The 19,666-nt window shown below is 43.0% G+C and overlaps 1 protein-coding gene across 1 annotated transcript in view; it reads left to right on the top strand.

Moving 5' to 3' along the window:
* The first annotated feature begins 11,123 nt into the window (after positions 1 to 11,123).
* The window catches only part of LOC143018393 (uncharacterized), a 726,525-nt gene continuing 717,982 nt past the window's right edge, over positions 11,124 to 19,666 (top strand). Inside the window, exon 1 of the mRNA XM_076173750.1 lies at positions 11,124 to 11,440. The gene's annotated coding sequence lies outside the window, so the exon portion shown is untranslated. The remainder of the gene's footprint in view (positions 11,441 to 19,666) is intronic.

Here is a 19,666-nt window from a genome sequence, read left to right as displayed (position 1 = left end):
ATTTTATTTTATTTTTCCAATTCTTGAAGGAATTTCTTGAAGATTTTTTTTCCTTTATTTTAGTTTTCCATTTCTTGAAGAAATTTCTTGAATAAGATTTTGAATTATAAAAAAAAAAAAAATCAGGGATATTCTTTTCATTCGTCTAATTTATTTTATTTTTCCAAATCTTGAAGAAATTTCTTGAAGAAATTTCCTGAACAAGAAGCGTCGTCCTCGCCAAGTCCCTCTCCAAATATTTGCCTCCCGCTCGTCGCCAACAACGAAATTTGATCTCGACATTCGAGTAGGACTCGAAAGTATCGAGGACCACGGAGAAATGGAATTGTCGAGGAGGAACATTACGAGTGGAACAAGAATAATTTGTTTACGATATTGGACGAGACGGTGGAAAGGTGGTGGTGTTTTCGAAAGCCACCGACGTTGACGGTCACGGAACCGAAGAGTCTCTTGGTGGAAGGTAAAGGTGAGACGCCTTGGATACCGAGGGCGTGCCAAAGAGATGAATAGAATCACCTGGCGGCATGGAGGATGGGATTACCGGGGTAGAAGACTGGAGGGAAAATGAAAGGATTTGGGGTAATTTGGGGTACTTCTGGGGGGCGATGGCGGCTTCTGCGAGGCATAGGCAATGGTTACCTGTCGAGGGTCATATGTCCTATGTGTGCGCCTGTAATATTTAGTGGGTTATGGTGACGTGGGGCATTGGGGGGAGGGGCATTTGTGTGGGAAGTGCCCCCCCCCCCCCACCCCCCCCCCCTTTTGTGGAGGCGCGTGGGAGAGCCCCGCCCGGACGCTCTGCAGAGGGAAAGGAAGCAGTGACGGCAGTGACATCGCTCCGCACGAAGCAGTAGTTATTGGAGGGAGGTAGGAGTGGGAAGGGAAGAGAAGGTTGGGGAAAGCGGGGGGCGGATGGGGGAACGTGACGTAGTAGGGGAAGGGAGGAAGGGTGGGCACAGGGACGGAGGGAAGCGGGCGAAGAGCAGACGGCGGGAGTACGAAGGAGGGCAGACAGAAGAAGCGGAAAGGCCGAAGCAGAGGCCGCGGGTGAGGGGACGAAGGGGGCCAGGACGCAGACTAAGACAGCCGCCGTAGCGGCGGCGAGGAGGAGTAGTGGACGTGATGCGAAAGATATGGGCGCAGTCGGACCCCCGAGGGCGGAATCATGAGTGAGATGGCGCGTGCACTGCAGTATACTGCCGCGGGCAGGGAGAATAGAAGGAGGCAGCAGGACTCGGAAGAGAGTTAGAGAAGACGAAATACGGCGTGTCCGGGGAGCGTGAAGCAAGGGGGCGGAGGAAGGGAGAAAGGTAAGGAAGGAAGGAATAGGGTAAGGGCGGGGGGGGAATTGGGGGGGGGGCCAACCCAAAATGGACGAGGTGGGCGGAGAAGAAGAAGGAGAAAAGAAGCGGAAGCAAGAAGAAGAGGAGAAGAGCGCCAAGCAGGCAGAGAGGGGGGAGAAGAGGAAGAAGAAGAGGGAAGATGAGGCAAGCGAGGAGAGGGGTGAGCTGACGAGCGGCGCTGACTCTGATCGACCAGCGCCGGGTAAAGGGGGACGAGAGGGAAGAACGCCGACCACTCCTCTCTCGTACTCCTACCCCACGGCCCCTCCCCCCTCCTCATCATCTCTTTTTCCCTCCCCCTCCTCTCCTCCTCCCTCCTCCCTCCCTCCTCCTCCTCTCCCTCCTCTCCTCCTCCCCTCTCCTCCCCTCCCTCTCCTCTCCTCCTCTCCTCCTCCCTCTCCCTCCTCCCTCCTCCTCCTCCCTCCTCCTCCTCCCTCTCCTCCCTCTCCTCCCTCTCCTCCTCCTACCTCCTCCTTCCCCTCCTCCTCCTCTCTCCTCCTCTTCCTCCTCCTCGTCCTGCGAGTGGCGCAAAGATAGCCGAAGGCAGTGAAGATGCAGCAGAAGCAGCAGCAGCAGCAGCTTTTATGTTTGGTGGGCGTAGGAGGGTGGAGGCTTGAGGGCGTGCGGGCGCGAGGGAGGTTGCAGGCGCGTTTACGAAGAGTGGGCGAGTGGATGGCAACCTACAGCACTGATGCTATTTTGTGGGAATTTTCCACAAATTTGTGGAGGAAATCATTATTTTTGTGTAGAATTTGCAAGAATTATAAGTCGCAATGAATTCGTTGTTTGTGTCTATAATAATAATTCCATTTTGTGGGGAAAAAATGTGGAAATCCAGATTTCCTTGTGGAAAAAAAAAATCTCATTTGTGGGAACTGCTGTGGCCATGGAAGATGCCCTCCAACGAAGTTCCAAAGTTCGACGACAAGATCGTCTACGTTCTTCCTATCCGAGTACAGATGGCGTCTGACTTATTTTGTTCCTTCAGTATCACAAATGTGTCTGATGGAAAATCCTCTTAAGAGACTATGATAATGGATTAGATGTTCTGGGGTAACGATGTATATCCGAGGATAAAGGTAAAGTAAAAGTGTTGGCGAATTTTGGAATGCGGTTGGACATCAAATGAAGAAGTCAGGGTGTTGTGAGTGGTGAGGCTATAATGTGTGCGGGGGGGGGAAGCCGTGCTGTGTGCGTGCGTGCGTGCGTGTGTTTACCTATTTTTATTTACCTATTTGTAGTATACAGGAATGGAGGTAACACTCGTGAGGTCCAGTCACTTACTCTCCAAATATTTTACTATAAATTCGAAGGGTGTGTGTGTGTGTGTGTGTGAGAGAGAGAGAGAGAGAGAGAGAGAGAGAGATTCACCTTGGTCTTTGGATCACGTGTTGGACTCGCGATCGATAGCTATTTCCCTCTCGGAAGAAAGCTCAGAGCTCATATATGACCGATCTGTGGGTAATACTGTGACCTTACACGCACACACACACACCCAACGAGATTGAAGTAATGATCCGCAGCTTAGCGATACTGAAATTATTTCAGCCCTGGGCGGGATTCGAACCCGGACCGCCGTAATGACAGCCGGGAACTCTACCACTGCGCCACGAGTCGTGTGTGCGTGTGTGTTTACCTATTTGTAGTATACAGGAATGGAGTAATACTCGTGAGGTCCAGTCACTTACTCTCCAAATATCTTACCTGGCCACAATTTGTGTGTGTGTGTGTGCGTGTGCGTGTGTGCGTGCGTGTGTGTGTGTGTGTGCGTGTGTGTGTGTGAAATCGAGAGGAACTGCAACGATAGACCGTGCCTTTGCACACTTGCAATCTCACTAATTATACAATAATTCGTACTTCTGCAACAACAACAACAACATTGAGGGAAATTTGTCCGTTAATTAACGGAATATTGGCTGAATATTTCGAGCATGTCCATCAGAGCTCAAAGTCGAGTCGCTTAACTTGTGGACGAGGAATTGTTTGTTCTGTCGAGTTTATGAAGTTTGGTTAATTGTTCCTTAATTGTACAAAGCGTACTACATGCATCCCTTGCAGTATTGTGTTTCTCTCTCTCCCTTTCTCTCTCCCTCTCTCTCTCTCCTCTCTCTATCTCTCTCTTCATCTCTCTGTTTCTGTCTTTGTCCCTCTTTTTGTTCTCTTTTTCCTTTCTTTGCCCCTGTCGCTGTCCCCGTTCCTGTTCCCGTTCCTGTCCCTGACCCTGTCCTTGTCCCCGTCCCTGACCCCGTCCCTGTCTCTGTCCTTGTCCCTGCCCTTGTCCTTGTCCCTGTCCCTGTCTTTGTCCCCGTCCCTGGCCCCGTTCTTGTCTTTGTCCTTATCCCCGTCCTTGTCCCTGTCCCCGACCCTGTCCCTGTCCCCGCCCCCGCCCCCGTCCCCGCCCCCGTCCCTGTCCACGTCCCTTTACAGGTCCCTTTCCTTGTCATTGTATTTGCCTGCGTCTCTTACTTTCTAGAAGTATATCTCTCTCCATCTTACCCCCTTTCCCTCTTCCTCTCTTCCTCTTTTCCTTTCTCCATCTTTCCTTCCCTCTTTTTTCCTGTTTTATCTCCCTGCCCCTTTCTCCCCTCTTTCTCCCCTCTTTCTCCTCTCGTTCTCCCCTCTTTTACCCCAAACACTGGAGTACCATTTCGGAGTCTTGGTGCGTCCTGAGAGTTTTTTAATATTAAACACGAGTTACTCCGAATGGTTCATAAAATCTAAAGCCGCGTCCACGCTTGTTGCATTTCCACGTATCGTATCATCTTTGCGTACCACCTAGTGATACGATACGGTGCAACAGGGTATTGTACCCACTTGTTGCGTATCCGTATACAGCAGGCGGATACGCAACAAGTGGGTACAATAACCTGTTGCACCGTATCGTATCACTAGGTGGTACGCAAAGATGATACGATACGCGGAAATGCAACAAGTGTGGACGCGGCTTAAGAGATCGAGCTATCTAGCTCAGGCCAGAACTTATCCCCAAATGCTTACTAACACGCCGGATACCACAACTAGCATCCAGAGTTAAAGATACATTACGTTTTGTTTGGTACGATTATCGCTCAACGATGATCGTTCATGGCTCAACGATGATTCTAATGGAACCTACCAACGCGTTTACCCAAATAGATTGCGCGTCACTCACCATTGGCTGAGGTAAACTAATAAACGTTGCGAGAAAAACGTTCCTTAACTTCCTCAATACGATGATGCCTATGTAGGCGAAGATACCGACATCGGATTCTTGATTATATTAATTTTGTAGTTGTAGCTGAGTGACCCCCGAATTCGTTATTTTAGAACGCAAGTAGTGTGATGCATCGTACATGAGGCATCCAATGCTGCGCGCAAGAAATTGACTCGTATCGAAGAGGTTAAACTGAAAGACCTCCATATTGAAGTTTCTAATTCATTAGCTTCGTGAAGTTCCTCCCCAAGCTGAATAAAATCGCTTGGCGGCAGGCAGTAGGAGCCAAGAGGCTCTAGGTTATGTCGAAAATGTTCCATATTCAGATTCCAAGAGTTTCAAAAAGTTTCGTGCATTCCCACAATGTTTCAGCCACAGTTGATACATATGTTGCATGAGGGACGAAAAGATATAAAATGTTACGAAATCGTGTGTAAGACGTCAATATCTATCAACTCTATACTTAATTCCACCTCCGTCCACTAAACTCCTCACTTGATCCTCCCGGTTCTCGATATTTGTTGTTCATTTCTTGTCGTTTGAGCGAAACGAGAAGCAATTTCAGTCTTTTGGTTTCCTTTCAACAAAATTAAATTGTCTGATGGTAGAAAGTTTTATCATAAACTCGAGGTATTTGTTGTAATTTTTTTTTTTTTTTTTTTAAGACAGATACAACAGAATGATACAAATATAAAATACTTTGGGGCAATGGAGCTATTACATGTATGTATGTGTACATGTATCTATGTGTGTATCCATGTGTGTATGTATGTTTGCGTGCATTGATTTATGTCTAATGTATATACGTGTGTGTATGTACAGTATGTGTGTGTATATAGGATATCCAGTATATATTTATGTGCATATGTATGCATGTGTGTATCCATGTGTGTGTTTATGTTTCCGTGCATTGATTTATGTCTAATGTATATACGTGTGTGTATGTACATTATGTATGTACATATATAGGATATGCAGTATGTATGTATGTATTTACCTAGTTGTATTTACCTAGTTGTATTTTGCGGGAAGGGGAGCTATGCTCGTGTTGTCCCGCCTTTGTATCTTGCAGTGTCTAGTTTGTTTTTAAACTCATGAATGGTTTTTGCGCATACTATTTCATTGTCCAGTTTGTTCCAAGTGTCCAAAACTCTATGAGGAAAACTGTTTTTCTTCAGTTCTCTTCTATAGCTATGTTTTTTTATTTTCTTTCCATGTCCTCTTGTGTTTCTTTTGTCCCAGTTAAGTAAGTTCTCACTATCGAGTACCTCTGTGCCTTTCATGATTCTGTAGATGGTCAATAGGTCACCTCTCTCTCTTCTTTGCTCCAGTGTCGGTAACTCCAGTTTAGCCAATCTCTCTTTGTATGATAGGTTTGCAAGTGCAGGTGCCATTTTTGTAGCTGCTCTTTGGATTCTTTCTATTTTCTTTATATTCTTTTTGGTACTGGGGGACCACAATGTCGCTGCATACTCTAATCTAGGCCTTATCAATGTAACCAATATTTTTTTCATCATGTCTTCGTCCAAGTATGTAAACGCCACTTTTATTGATCTTAGCAAATTGTAAGTCTCCCCGACAATTTTGTTAATCTGTATATCATAGGACAAGTCGTTCGTGATAATTACTCCCAAATCTTTTTCGGATCCTACTTTCTTTACTTCTTTGGTTCCAATTGTATATTTTCCTGATATTCTGTTTTTGCTTTTTCCAAACTCCATTATGCTACACTTCTTAGTATTAAAGTCCACTTCCCATTTCTGACTCCAGTTCCATACCCTATTTAGGTCTTCTTGCAGTGCTTCACAGTCCTCATCAGTTTCTATTTTCCTTAGCAGTTTGGCGTCATCGGCAAAGAAGCTCATGTAGCAGTTCACGTCCTCATCCATGTCATTCATATAGATAGCAAACATTATTGGTGCCAGCACAGATCCTTGCGGTACTCCACTGATCACCTCTTTCCAGTCTGAATATTTTTCTCTGAGCACTACTCTCATCTTTCTACCAGTCAGAAAGTCCTCTATCCATTTTAGTAGGTTTCCCTGTATTCCTCCTATGTGTTCCAGTTTTTTTAGTAGTTTTCTGTGTGGTACTTTGTCAAAGGCTTTTTGCAAGTCTAGGAATGCACAATCAGCCCAATCCATTCCTTTCTTGCACTATGTCTATTAGTCTTGAGTAAAAGCATATTAAGTTTGTGGAGCATGATCTTCCTTGTCTGAATCCGAATTGTCTTGGGTTTAATATGTCATTGTCTTCCAGATGTTTTACCCATCTATTCTTGATTATTTTCTCACAAATTTTGGCAATGGTGCTTGTTAGTGATACTGGCCTATAGTTGGTGGGTTCTTCTTTGTTTCCTCCTTTGTGTATTGGTACAATGTTAGCGTTTTTCCAGTCCTCGGGTATCTTTCCTTCTTTGAGTGAGCTGTTTATTAAGATGTGTATTTTGTCTGTTAGTTCTTCTTTGCACTCCTTTAGAATCCAATTTGCAATACCGTCCGGGCCATGTGATTTTCTGACATCCAGCCTTGATAAATGTTCTGATATTTCCTTTAGTGATGCTGTAAACTCATTCATGAGGGGAGATTTCTTGTTTTTGTCTATGTCACAATTCGGTATTTTCTCTCTGGTGAAAACAGATTTAAAGTGATTGTTCATGACTTCGGCCATCTCTAAATCTTCTGTGTATTCTATGTTTCCTTGGCATAGTTTCACCAATTCCTGTTTGTTTTTAAGTTTACCATTCACATACCGATAGAATAGTTTGGGTTGCTCTTTGCATTTGTCTATAATATCCTTCTCATGGTTCCTTTTCTCCTCTCTTCTCACCTTAACATACTCATTTCTATAGTTAACATAAATTTGCCATTTGCTTTGTTTTTTGTCTTTTCTCCACTTTTTCCAAGCTTTGTCCCTTCTGTCTTTTGCCTCACTGCATCTTTTGTTGAACCAAATTTTAATGTACTCTCTCTCTCGCTTTTGTCTTGGTACTTGCCTGTTTACCCCTTCCTTGTTGTTTTCCTTCTATTTATTCCATTTATCTTCCCCTGCTGTTTCTTCCCTGTTTCTTCCCTGTTTCCCTGTTTCTTCCCTGTTTCTTCAATGTTTGTATCCATGTGTGTATGTATGTTTGCGTGCACTGATTTATGTCTAATGTATATACGTGTATGTACAGTATGTGTGTGTATATAGGATATGCAGTATGCATGTATGTATATGTATGTATTGTATGTATGTACAGTATGTATGTATATACGATATGCGGTATGTATGTGTATGTATTGTATGTACAATGTGTGTGTATATACGATATGCAGTGTGTATGTATATGCATGTATTGTATGTATGTATGTATGTATGTATGTATGCATGCATGTACGAGTATGTATAAACGAACAAAGTTATACTTCCCTGAAGGGCAGTGTTTACGCAAATGTGATTAGACTGAGAAGCGTTTGTTGGTTCCGACGCTCTCGTAAACGCGCCTCTTGCACTACGAAAAGAAGGTTTCACCAAACGAAGACTAATTTATTCGTTAATCAAACAGAAGAGGGAAAAGTTAGACCGCCCCAATTCTTCCACCTTGTTTCTAATATAAGATAATTTCAATTTTGAATTTAATGTATACATATTTTTTTTTTTTTTTTTTTTTTTTGGGGGGGGTATTGACCTAAAATATGTTTGGGTTAAATTATATTATTCCTTCCAGACATCAAATAAATAATAAAAAAATAAATTGGATTTAGAATTGTTGCTTATGACATATAGAATAAGAAACTATAACATAGTAAGGAAGTACAGACAAACAGCTGTGATAAAAGTTCTTAGATGAAAAATCTGATTTTTAATCTCAAATAACTAGTTTCTTTTTAGATATTATAGGAATATTAGTATCTTAAAAAACAGTTACCCACAAAATATTCAAATTTCTCCATTAGGTGAAATATTGACCTCTGTTCTTAGACCTTTGTTTGAGACCGTCTGACGTCACTGATCAAAAAGTCTCGGTAGAGACGCCATGTTGTCGACCAAGGAATGTAAACACGACAGAAAGCATGCGTAGTATCTAATAAGATGTTACTTTTGTACCCGTTTTAGGTGATCGTTTTTGACTTTAAAACTTTTCGAAAATCGGACAAAATATAGTGACAGTATACAAAGATGATTTTTTTTTTATTATTCATTGAGAGGTGAGATTTTTTTTTTTAAAGAAATACCGATAGATTACCGAATATCAACGTGAAATGATTTGGATATTTGGAGATAGCAAACTGTTCCCAATTACTTCTTCTGTAGATGGGGATATATATTTTGTATTTTTGCCCATACTGTGTATTGCAGAAAATTTGAAATGCAATAATGAAGAGGCGCGAGATGACTTGGATATTTATAGATGGCAAACTGTTCCCACGAATCACTTATCTACATACGTACATACATATACCAAAGGCTTTTTCCCCCTACACGGGGGGTAGCCAAAAAGAAAAAGGCATAGAAACCACTCCCACCCATTCCATTTCCTATATGTTCCACTTCCCTCCACCCTCCTCCCTCCCTCTTATCTTGGCACCTCCTGGATGACGGGTCATCCCTGCATCCTGTCCACTGCCCTGGGTCACTTATCTAGATGGGGATATTTATTTTATCTATTTATTTATTTATTTATTTATTTATTGTTGCCCATACTGTGTACCATCACTCAAGTCTGCTGTGAGTGTATTAGGCATGCAAAGGTCACAAAAACTCATTATTCATGCATTCATGCATACATGTCAATACAAGTACTGTTTTATTGAAGTATACATACATGCAGGTCAATACAAGTACTGTTTTATTGAAGTACGTCTATTTATTTATCATTCTTCATCCATGCATGCATGCAGGTTAATACAATTGCCGTTTCACTGAAATACGTTATTTTTAGTATTATTACTGGGAACTGTCCTTCATGCATGCTTTCATGCAAGTCAGTATAGTTACTTTTTTATTGAAGTAAGTCTAAAGTTGATGTTGTTGTCGTTGTTGTTGTTGTTGTTGTTGTTGTTACTACCACCACTGTGAGCCTCATATTGGCCGTTTGCATGAAAATGTGGAATCCGAACTACACAGCGTCGCAAATAACGACCCTATTCTCTCTGAGCATAAGGCCTATAGTCTACTGCCTTCAGGGATGTTTGACATCCCATGACGTCATGTTCTTCCAATGCATGTGGCGAAACTACGTCATTGATATCGAAGACTTGTGACGTCATTATGACGTGTATGGATACTCTCCTCTGATTGGTACTTTGGTATATAGCCCCATATCACTAGCCAATGACCATCTAGTCATATTGTGAGTATTAACAGGAGTGAGGTAGGGTTAGGTTGAGATAGGTTGAGTTAGGTCGAGTTAGGTCGGGTTAGGTTGGTCTAAGTTGCGTTAGATAGGGTAAGGTTGGTTTAGGTTGGTCTAGTTTGATTTACGCTAAGTTAGGTTGCGTTAGGATGGGTTAGGTTGCTTTAGGATGGTCTGGGTTGGGTTAGGTTGCGTTAGGTTAGGTTGCGTAAGGTTAGGTTGAGTTAGGTTAGGTTGAGTTAGGTTAAGTTGTGTTAGGTTACTCTAGGTTAGGTCGTGTTAGGTTAGATCGTGTTGCGTTAGATTAGGTCACGTTGCGTTAGGTTAGGTTAGGTGGCGATAGGTTAGGTTATGTTGTGTTAGGTTAGGTTAGGTGGCGTTAGATTAGGTTAGGTTGTGTTAGTATAGGTTAGGTTGCGTTAGCTAAGGTTATGTTATGTTATGTTGAGTTAGATTAGGTTAGGTTGCGTTGCGTTGCGTTGCGTTAGATTAGGTTAGGTTGCGTTAGATTAGTTTAGGTTGCGTTAGATTAGGTTATGTTGCGTTAGATTAGGTTAGGTTGCGTTAGATTAGGTTAGGTTGCGTTAGATTAGGTTAGGTTGAGTTAGATTAGGTTGAGTTAGATTAGGTTAGGTTAGATGGCGTTAGATTAGGTGAGATAAGGCTAGGACTTTTTCGTCTAGTTTCGTACCCGTTGTCCCCTTGGTGTTGTCCACGTTCCCCTCGTAAGGTGTCTGTAACCAAGTCGTCTAGTTCACTCCAGTTGACATTGTCGTCACGTCTGCACCCTAGTCCATTCCCCACGTCGTCCAGGCAACGCGCGGGAACACCATAGGCCGCCACAACCTCCCCCCTTCCCCCCCTCCACACACACACCATCCCCCCATCCCACCCATCCTTGCCCTCAAATCACCCCACCCAGTCCCACCCAACCCCGTAGACTATTTCACTGTTTCCTTTTGTAGCTGGGCTTTGATCTCACGTACTGTCGCTATTTCTCTCTCTTCTTTCGCTTTGGAAAGCTTTGTTTAATCTGTTAGCTCTTGCGAATGTGTGGAGAAAAGGATCTAGAAGACGAACGTTTCCAAATAACGGAATGACAATCGCCTCGCCAAACGAAACCTTGAGAAAATGTTCAGGGAATTCGCAAACTGTGCGGCATGGGCTGCTGGTGCGCAGAGCGACATGCGCAGTGGAGGAAGCGGCGCAGGAGGGGAGGGGGAGTAGGCGGGAACATCAGCAGCAGACGACACACACCATCTCGATTATCGCTCTTGGCTTGTCAGTCCAGTTGCGTCTGGGCTGTGAGGAAGGGAGGGTAATTCTACTCTCTGGTGCTTGTTGTGTTGTATGAAAATCACCCCTGTGGCCAACATTACCTCTGGTTGTCATGCTACGACCGTTGGTCTGTGGCCCGTGGCCTACGTGCTAAGGGCCTGGCGGGCGGGGAAGGAGTGTCGTCGACGGTTGGGAAAAGGCGGGAAGTGTTTATGTCAAAGATCGGACTGCCGTGCCAAACGGAAGGACGACTACGATCTGGCTGGCAGTGATGCGGAAAGCAAGGCGGTGAGTAGCTGGTCTTGGCACGTGGGTCTGTCGTAGTATGTAGTAGTTGTAGTAATACCAATAATCATGCTTCCAGCATCTTGTAAACACAAACCCACACCGTATTGCGTCGTTGGGGGAGGAAAAATGTGTTTATTGTTTGTCATTTATCTAAAGTGGTACAAATAAAAAGTGATGAGAGAAATTTGGTTTGGCTTTTCGTGTTGTCAACGAGGCGTGTGGAATTGTTAGCCAAATATCACTAAAGTATCACTAAAAACACTAAATCATTGGTAATATAAAATTATAGAAATAGTTCGCATTTGCCGACACGCGTGGACACCAGTCCACCTGTAGCGACGACTGATTTCGGACGAGTTATAGCTGTCAGTCAACGGTTTATCATCAGCGCATGTACTATTGACAGGACATGCTGTCAGCATAGGCGTCGCAGAGCCTGCTGCAGCTGTCAGCGCCTATCATGGTTGACGTATGACTGTCAGTTCGAGTGAAGGTGGGCGTGGTCTTTGACAGGTGTCGGCAGGGCTGACAGAAGCGTAAATGGCTGTCTGTCAGCAGAGCAGTAGTGCTCGTGGCTGACAGTTGACAGGAGCGTATTCTATATAGCTCTTACGGGTTATACTGACCACATATTTATTATAAGAAATAAGTAGTAAAATTACTGGCGTCAGTTGGTAAGAGACGCGACGCTGTTGTACTTAGGACAGTATTCGTATTTATATCGCAGTTATGATCAGTAATAGTGCAGTAAAGTGACAGTAATGAAGGTAATACCGAGGAAAAATTACGTGATAGATGCTGATTGTAAATGTGATCACTCAAACTAAATATAGTGGTTAATAGATTTATAGTTCTTGGAAGCCGCACTAGTGGTAATAATAGTGATGAGGATAATTAGTGTTAAGGTAATACAGTATAAAATCGGTTATGGACAGAGGCTAATACTATTACTTTTACTACTACTAGTGTGTTATATTATATATATATATATATATATATATATATATATATATATATATATATTTGACGTAAGCGGAGTAGGAAACACAGGAGTCTTAGTCTTGCTTATTCCTGACTAGTTTCGCAGGTATGCTTTTTCAAAGCATACCAGCGTAAAGAGTCAGGAAGTCATGAGGTCAGAGTTCATGCTACAAATATATGTATTTATTTATTTATTCATTTATCCATTTATCTTACTTTCCACTACAGTCTGCTCAAAATCGGGGTTTTGTATGTGTGCTGATTTAGAGGGTGAGGACCTGGTACCTCTCAGGCACAGGAGGGCTGATCTTAAGAGTGAGTCTACATCTCATCCACGCTACAATACTGCTCTTTGTTTGTTCTGCCATCACCTCTGCTAGACATGAGTAGAATGCTTTGCCTTGGACCCACCCCCCCCCTCCCGACTGAAGTCTAAAGATTCTTGGAGTGAATGAGCCCTGGTACAATTTGGTACTATAATCAATACTACTACTACTTCTAGTATTACTACTAGTATTACTACTACTAGTATTACTACGACTGTTAGTATTACTACTACTGCTAGTATTACTACTACTGCTACTACTACTGCTAGTAATACTGCTACTGCTAGTATTACTACTACTGCTGCTAGTATTACTACTACTGCTACTAGTATTACTACTACTGCTACTAGTATTACTACTACTACTGCTACTAGTATTACTACTACTACTGTTACTAGTATTACTACTACTACTATTAGTACTGCTAGTATTCCCTTGGCTGAATAGAATCACCTGACGGCGTTCAGAGCACAAGTGAAGTGCAGTGCAAGGGTTGAGATTCTTCCCTCCCGTTTCTTTCGGGAAGATCTTCGAGTAATCCTTGAGTCGTTCTTTAAGAAAAACACTCGAAAATCTTGTGCTGTATTTTTTTTTCTCTTATTTACATGAATTGTTTAAAGTGTCATCTATAAATCTTTATTGATAAACGAACGAAATTATCTGTTCACTTCTGTTCTCAAGAACATGGAGAACAACACCTCGTGCGTATGTACAGTCTCGGGCGTAATACGAAAGACGTACAGACGAACGCACGCGGCGGCTAAGAAGAGAGAAGGTCGGAGAACAGCCTAACCGTCGTCGTCGTCGTCGTTGCGGTTGCCATGGTAACGCGTGATGGTAGCAGCCGCTCACTCTCTCCCCTCTCTCCCCTCTCTCTTCTCTCTCTCTCTCCCCTCTCTCTCTCCCCTCTCTCTCTCTCTCTCTCTCTCTCTCTCTCTCTCTCTCTCTCTCTCTCTCTCTCTCTCTCTCTCCTCTCTCCTCTCTCTCTCCCCTCTTTGTCTCCCCGTCTCTCCCCTCTCCCCCCCTCATTCTCCCCTCTCCCCCCCTCATTCTCCCCTCTCCCCCCCTCATTCTCCCCTCTCCCCTCTCTCCCCTCTCCCCCCCTCTCCCCTCTCCCCCCCTCTCCCCTCTCCCCCCTCTCCCCTCTCTCTCCCCCCTCTCCCCTCTCTCCCCCCTCTCCCCTCTCTCCCCCTCTCTCTCTCTCTCCCCCCTCTCTCTCTCTCTCCCCCCTCTCTCTCTCTCTCCCCCCTCTCTCTCTCTCTCCCCCTCTCTCTCTCTCTCTCTCTCTCTCTCTCTCTCTCTCTCTCTCTCTCTCTCTCTCTCTCTCTCTCCCCCCTCCCTCTCCCCCCTCCCTCTCCCCCCTCCCTCTCCCCTCTCTCTCTCGATTAAATTCTGTGTGAATCAATTAAACCACGGCCGATCCTCCTATCGACACGATGTCCCCATGCAGACCTTCTCTCGTGATATTAATGTATTGTTGTTTATATTTTCGGTGAATAAGATCTTGTTAAAAAAAAATCTTTGAGAAACTCCGTACCATTTCCGCATCGGATGGTTGTGCGGTAGATTTAAAGCGAGCTCTCTCGCTCTGAGTTTCACGGTGGAATTGACCTTAAGTTCTTCAGGCAATCTTCTGTAACTGACTCTACGCACAGTCTGTATCTAAAGTCTTCTTGCCTCTGGTAATTTTATCCAGATACATAGTAGGCGTCCAGAAACAGAGGGGCACCCTCGCCACTTTAACTGGTTTCTAGTTAAGTACGGATCTATATATTTATAAAGGAGGATTACGACTTCTTAGGATCCATGAGATCCCATCTGAAGAATTGTCACCCCAGAACGCCCACTTGAAGAATTGTCACCCCAGAACGTCCACACGAAGAATTGTCAACCCAGAAGGCCCACATGAAGAATTGTCACCCCATGAGATCCCACTTGAAGAATTGTCACCCCATGAGATCCCACTTGAAGAATTGTCACCCCATGAGATCCCACTTGAAGAATTGTCACCCCATGAGATCCCACTTGAAGAATTGTCACCCCATGAGATCCCACTTGAAGAATTGTCACCCCATGAGATCCCACTTGAAGAATTGTCACCCCATGAGATCCCACTTGAAGAATTGTCACCCCATGAGATCCCACATGAAGAATTGTCACCCCATGAGATCCCACTTGAAGAATTGTCACCCTAGAACGCCCACATGAAGAATCGTTACCCCATGAGATCCCACCTGAAGAACTGTCGCCCCAGAACGCCGAATATCATGCAGTGGAATAAAGATTAGGTTAGGTTAAGTTACTAAGTATTTCAGCGGCTTTGACCCATCGTTTTTCGCTCATATTTCCGAAATAACCATTCACATCAGTATGATATATTAGCACAGCCTAATTCACACCCGGCCATAATTTTTGACGTTAGAGGGCATTTACAAGTGTATTTAATTACGGCGTTTACTCTTGATATTAAGTGTGTCGTAGCCGACACCCGTGAAGTAAATCGAACAGGTGAAGTCGTGACGTCATCACAAACTACCTCGTGTATCCCAACTTCACTTGTTCGATTTACTTCACGGGTGTCGGCTACAACACACACAATATCAAGAGTAAACACCGTAATTAAATACACTTGTGAATACACTATAACGTCAAAAATTATGGCCGGGTGTGAATTAGGCTGTGCTAATATACCATGCTGATGTGAATGATTATTTCGGAAATATGAGCGAAAAACGATGGGTCAAAGCCGCTGAAATACTTAGTAGGTTAAGTTGAGTTAAGTTGAATGAGGGTTATGCTTATTGTCGTCAACTTATACAACCGAAGAATCGTAAACCTAGGATGGCTCACATGAAGAATTGACACGCTTAACTCAAAACCAGTAAAAGTGGCCTGGATGCCCCTCTGTTCCTGGATGCCTCTTAATAGTTCTGTATATTGGGAAAATCCAAAGCGAGGAAATTTCCAATATTTGGAACGAAAAAATCGAATTGTAGTGCATTCTGTATACCAGAAGCACTTCCAGTGTTAAAACGAATTTTTCCGATTATTGGAAATTTCTGAATTTAGGTTATTTTCTGATATAGAGAGAACTGGCTGTTATCTCCCTGAACACCAAATATAACATATGTATATATATATAATATGAAGAATAAAGAGCATATTCTAAATTTCATCGTGGCAACACCGGGGTGTTATATATTTGGCGCACTAAGTATGAGCAAAAACAGTACTTCCAGCTTCATAAACCAGCTTGAAGCAGTCAAGATTTCCATACATAGTTAAGATATGAAAAAAATCTAGAATACTTCTAAAAAGTCAACGTGAGAATTTTGCGGTCGAAGCCGTCATCTTTGCCCTGTGTGGTCAGACAACCCGGCTAAGAGACGAGATTATCAGTTAAAGATGTTAGAGAAAAGGAAAACGCGAACAAAATGTAAATGGTCTTTGTAAAGTTGTGCAACAGCTCTTGACATTTAGCAAGGAGTACCTCGGCCGATCAAATTCGCTTGTCTGTGCTTCTGTGGACATTGAATCATGGCCCACATCTTTCGTTGTTGTAGCTTTAATGCAGCTTTCTCTCTATATATTAAAGCAAGATCATTGTATTTGTAAGATATGATATCGAGAATAGTCCTTATAAAATACTCGAGAACGAAAGATATATTGTCTGTAGTTCTGAATTAGTATGGATCACTTGAAGCGTGCATTTTTTTTTTTTTTTTTTTTTTTTTTTTTTTTTTTGTGGTGAGAGAGGGTTTTCTTCTTTGTTGAATAAAATCTCCAGGCGACAATCAGGTTAAATAATTTAAACAGGAAATAGGCAAGAACTAGTTCACTAATAGAGTGATCAACGAATGGAATAGACTTAGTAACCATATACTAGTGAGCGCTGAAACTATCGGTTGTTTTAAGGAAAGGTTAGACAACTTTATGGATAGGGATGACTGGTGGTCATGGACACGGAACTACCTAGTGTAGGCCCTATGGTCTCTTGCATTCTCCTTCATTCTTATGTTCTTCCATCACGGAGAACAAAAATAGAACGGCTCCTGTGAAGTGTCCCTATGTCAGAAGAATGGTAAAATGTTTAGTAATTTCTTAATATAGACTTTGGAAAAAAAGGAAAGAGAAATGTTTGTACTCGTACATTACCTGGATTGGTCAGAAGGGAAAAGAGTAGGTTAACCTGGCGAAGAGAAATAATTCCCAAAGGACAAAATGAATGAAGAATAATGGTTAGTAGAAAACAACAAGTTCTTGTATATGCTTTCCCTTTCCTAACAAACAATAGAAATATATATGTATATATATGTATATATATAATATATATATATATAATATAATAGTAATAATAATGATATGACCTAAATGGACAATTCTGGCAACGCGGAGAGGAAGTTAGGTTTCCCTCGTGCATAAAAGCCAAGAGCCCATTTTGTACACCATTCCTTTGAAAAAGCATACCTGCTAAACTAGTCGGGAATAAACTCAGACTAAGACTCCTGTGTTCCCTACTCCCACTTACGTCAACCTGTCAGAATGTCGCAGCATATATATATATATATATATATATATATATATATATATATATATATATATATATATTTGCTGGTAACCACTAAGGAAATCGGAAGAAAACAGTGGTTACCAGCAAAATTTGTGGATCACGTGTTGTTAATAGTGATCTTTCTGCATATATATATATATATATATATATATATATATATATATATATATATATATATATGAATGGTAAGAATGGAAAGACATGATTGAGAACAAGCCTCTTGTTCTCAATCGTGTCTTTCCATTCTTACCATTCATAAACCTGTCATGATGTCACAATATATATATATATATATATATATATATATATATATATATATATATGCAAAGTATACCACTTGGAAAAAAGAAACTAACGAAGCAGAGCGCTTTCGTATATTACATCCAGTGCATAAGTGAACACACGTACCCGTGTTCTAATTAGCATATATATTTATATATACATACACATACACACAGTATATGCACATACAGACATTCATACGTGTATGCATACATACGTGTATGCATACATACATGCATACATACATATACAGAGAAAAAGTGCCGCTTACTATGGAAAAATGGCACGAAATTGATTAAGAATAGTCTGCGGTTGTCAGAGCAAAAGTACAGAATAACATGGCGGCACTTTGCTGTTTGGATTCACAGAAAACGGGAAACGGTCGAATGAATACGTCATAAATGCTATTTAATCGCGTGGCACTACGTTTCCCCTCGTATCAAGGCTGGCACTCACGTCATGGGATGATGCCATGGCACCTCCCAAGGGGAATTAGAGAGCATCAACGAAATTGGCACTCGGGTTGGGGGGGGATCAAACATAAAGGGAACATCTCTTTGTTGTGCCGGGACCGAGGGCCCCGAGTTTCCTGTTAAGGGATTATCACAATGGGTTATTTTAATTTTCCTCCGACCTCCGATTAATCGGCGGTATCGCCCAACCTCCAGGAATTTTTTTTTTTTTTTTTTTTTTTTTTTTCTCCGGAAAACCACTATGACAAATTAGTTTGTTTCCTGGACAGTTTACGTAAAATGTCGTTTGATAAGCTGGAGGAAAATTATTTTCTTCCAGCATATCTGATTTTCTTCCAGCACATCAGATTGCTTCCTGGAAGCTGCGGCCTGGAAATCTGCTCCAACAGTTGAAGGAAGAATATCCCAGTCTGATAACCCCGTTTGATGGATGAAAGTTGGAACGACGAAAAAATACGTTGTCCCTTTCGCTACGGTCAGGTCCTTGTACTGATGTCGTTTGTACAAACGTTAGGTCCTTATACTGATGTCGTTAGTACAAACGTCAGGTCCTTGTACTGATGCTGTTAGTACAAACGTCAGGTCCTTATACTGATGCTGTTAGTACAAACGTCAGGTCCTTATACTGATGTTGTTAGTACAAACGTCAGGTCCTTATACTGATGTTGTTAGTACAAACGTCAGGTCCTTATACTGATGTTGTTAGTACAAACGTCAGGTCCTTATACTGATGTTGTTAGTACAAACGTCAGGTCCTTATACTGATGTTGTTAGTACAAACGTCAGGTCCTTATACTGATGTCGTTGGTGCAAACGTCGGATGATTTTCCTCGGGCCAAGGAGGACGTCCCTGCTGGAGGAGTAAGGAGAAAGCAAAGGACAGACCCTCCTCCACACTACATCGCCCTCGTAGCTTCTTCCGACCTTAGACGATTACGTTCATCTCGAGGAAGGGACTCCCTTCACGAAAAGTATCAAGATCTGTCGAGTCCCACAGGTTGTAGTCTTGATCCTTTAGCGCCCACGTCTTGATCCTTCAGCGCCCACGTCTTGATCCTTCAGCGCCCACGTCTTGATCCTTCAGCGCCCACGTCTTGATCCTTCAGCGCCCACGTCTTGATCCTTCAACGCCCACGTCTTGATCCTTCAGCGCCCACGTCTTGATCCTTCAGCACCCACGTCTTGATCCTTCAGCTCCCACGTCTTGATCCTTCAGCGCCCACGTCTTGATCCTTCAGCGCCCACGTCTTGATCCTTCAGCGCCCACGTCTTGATCCTTCAGCGCCCACGTCTTGATCCTTCAGCACCCACGTCTTGATCCTTCAGCACCCACGTCTTGATCCTTCAGCGCCCACGTCTTGATCCTTCAGCGTCCACGTCTTGATCCTTCAGCTCCCACGTCTTGATCCTTCAGCACCCACGTCTTGATCCTTCAGCGCCCACGTCTTGATCCTTCAGCGCCCACGTCTTGATCCTTCAGCACCCACGTCTTGATCCTTCAGCGCCCACGTCTTGATCCTTCAGCGCCCACGTCTTGATCCTTCAGCACCCACGTCTTGATCCTTCAGCACCCACGTCTTGATCCTTCAGCACC

Source organism: Oratosquilla oratoria, chromosome 34 (assembly GCF_046742065.1).
Source record: "Oratosquilla oratoria isolate Oo_2021 chromosome 34, ASM4674206v1, whole genome shotgun sequence".
NCBI lineage: Eukaryota > Metazoa > Arthropoda > Malacostraca > Stomatopoda > Squillidae > Oratosquilla > Oratosquilla oratoria.
This window is presented reverse-complemented; position numbering and strand designations above follow the sequence as displayed.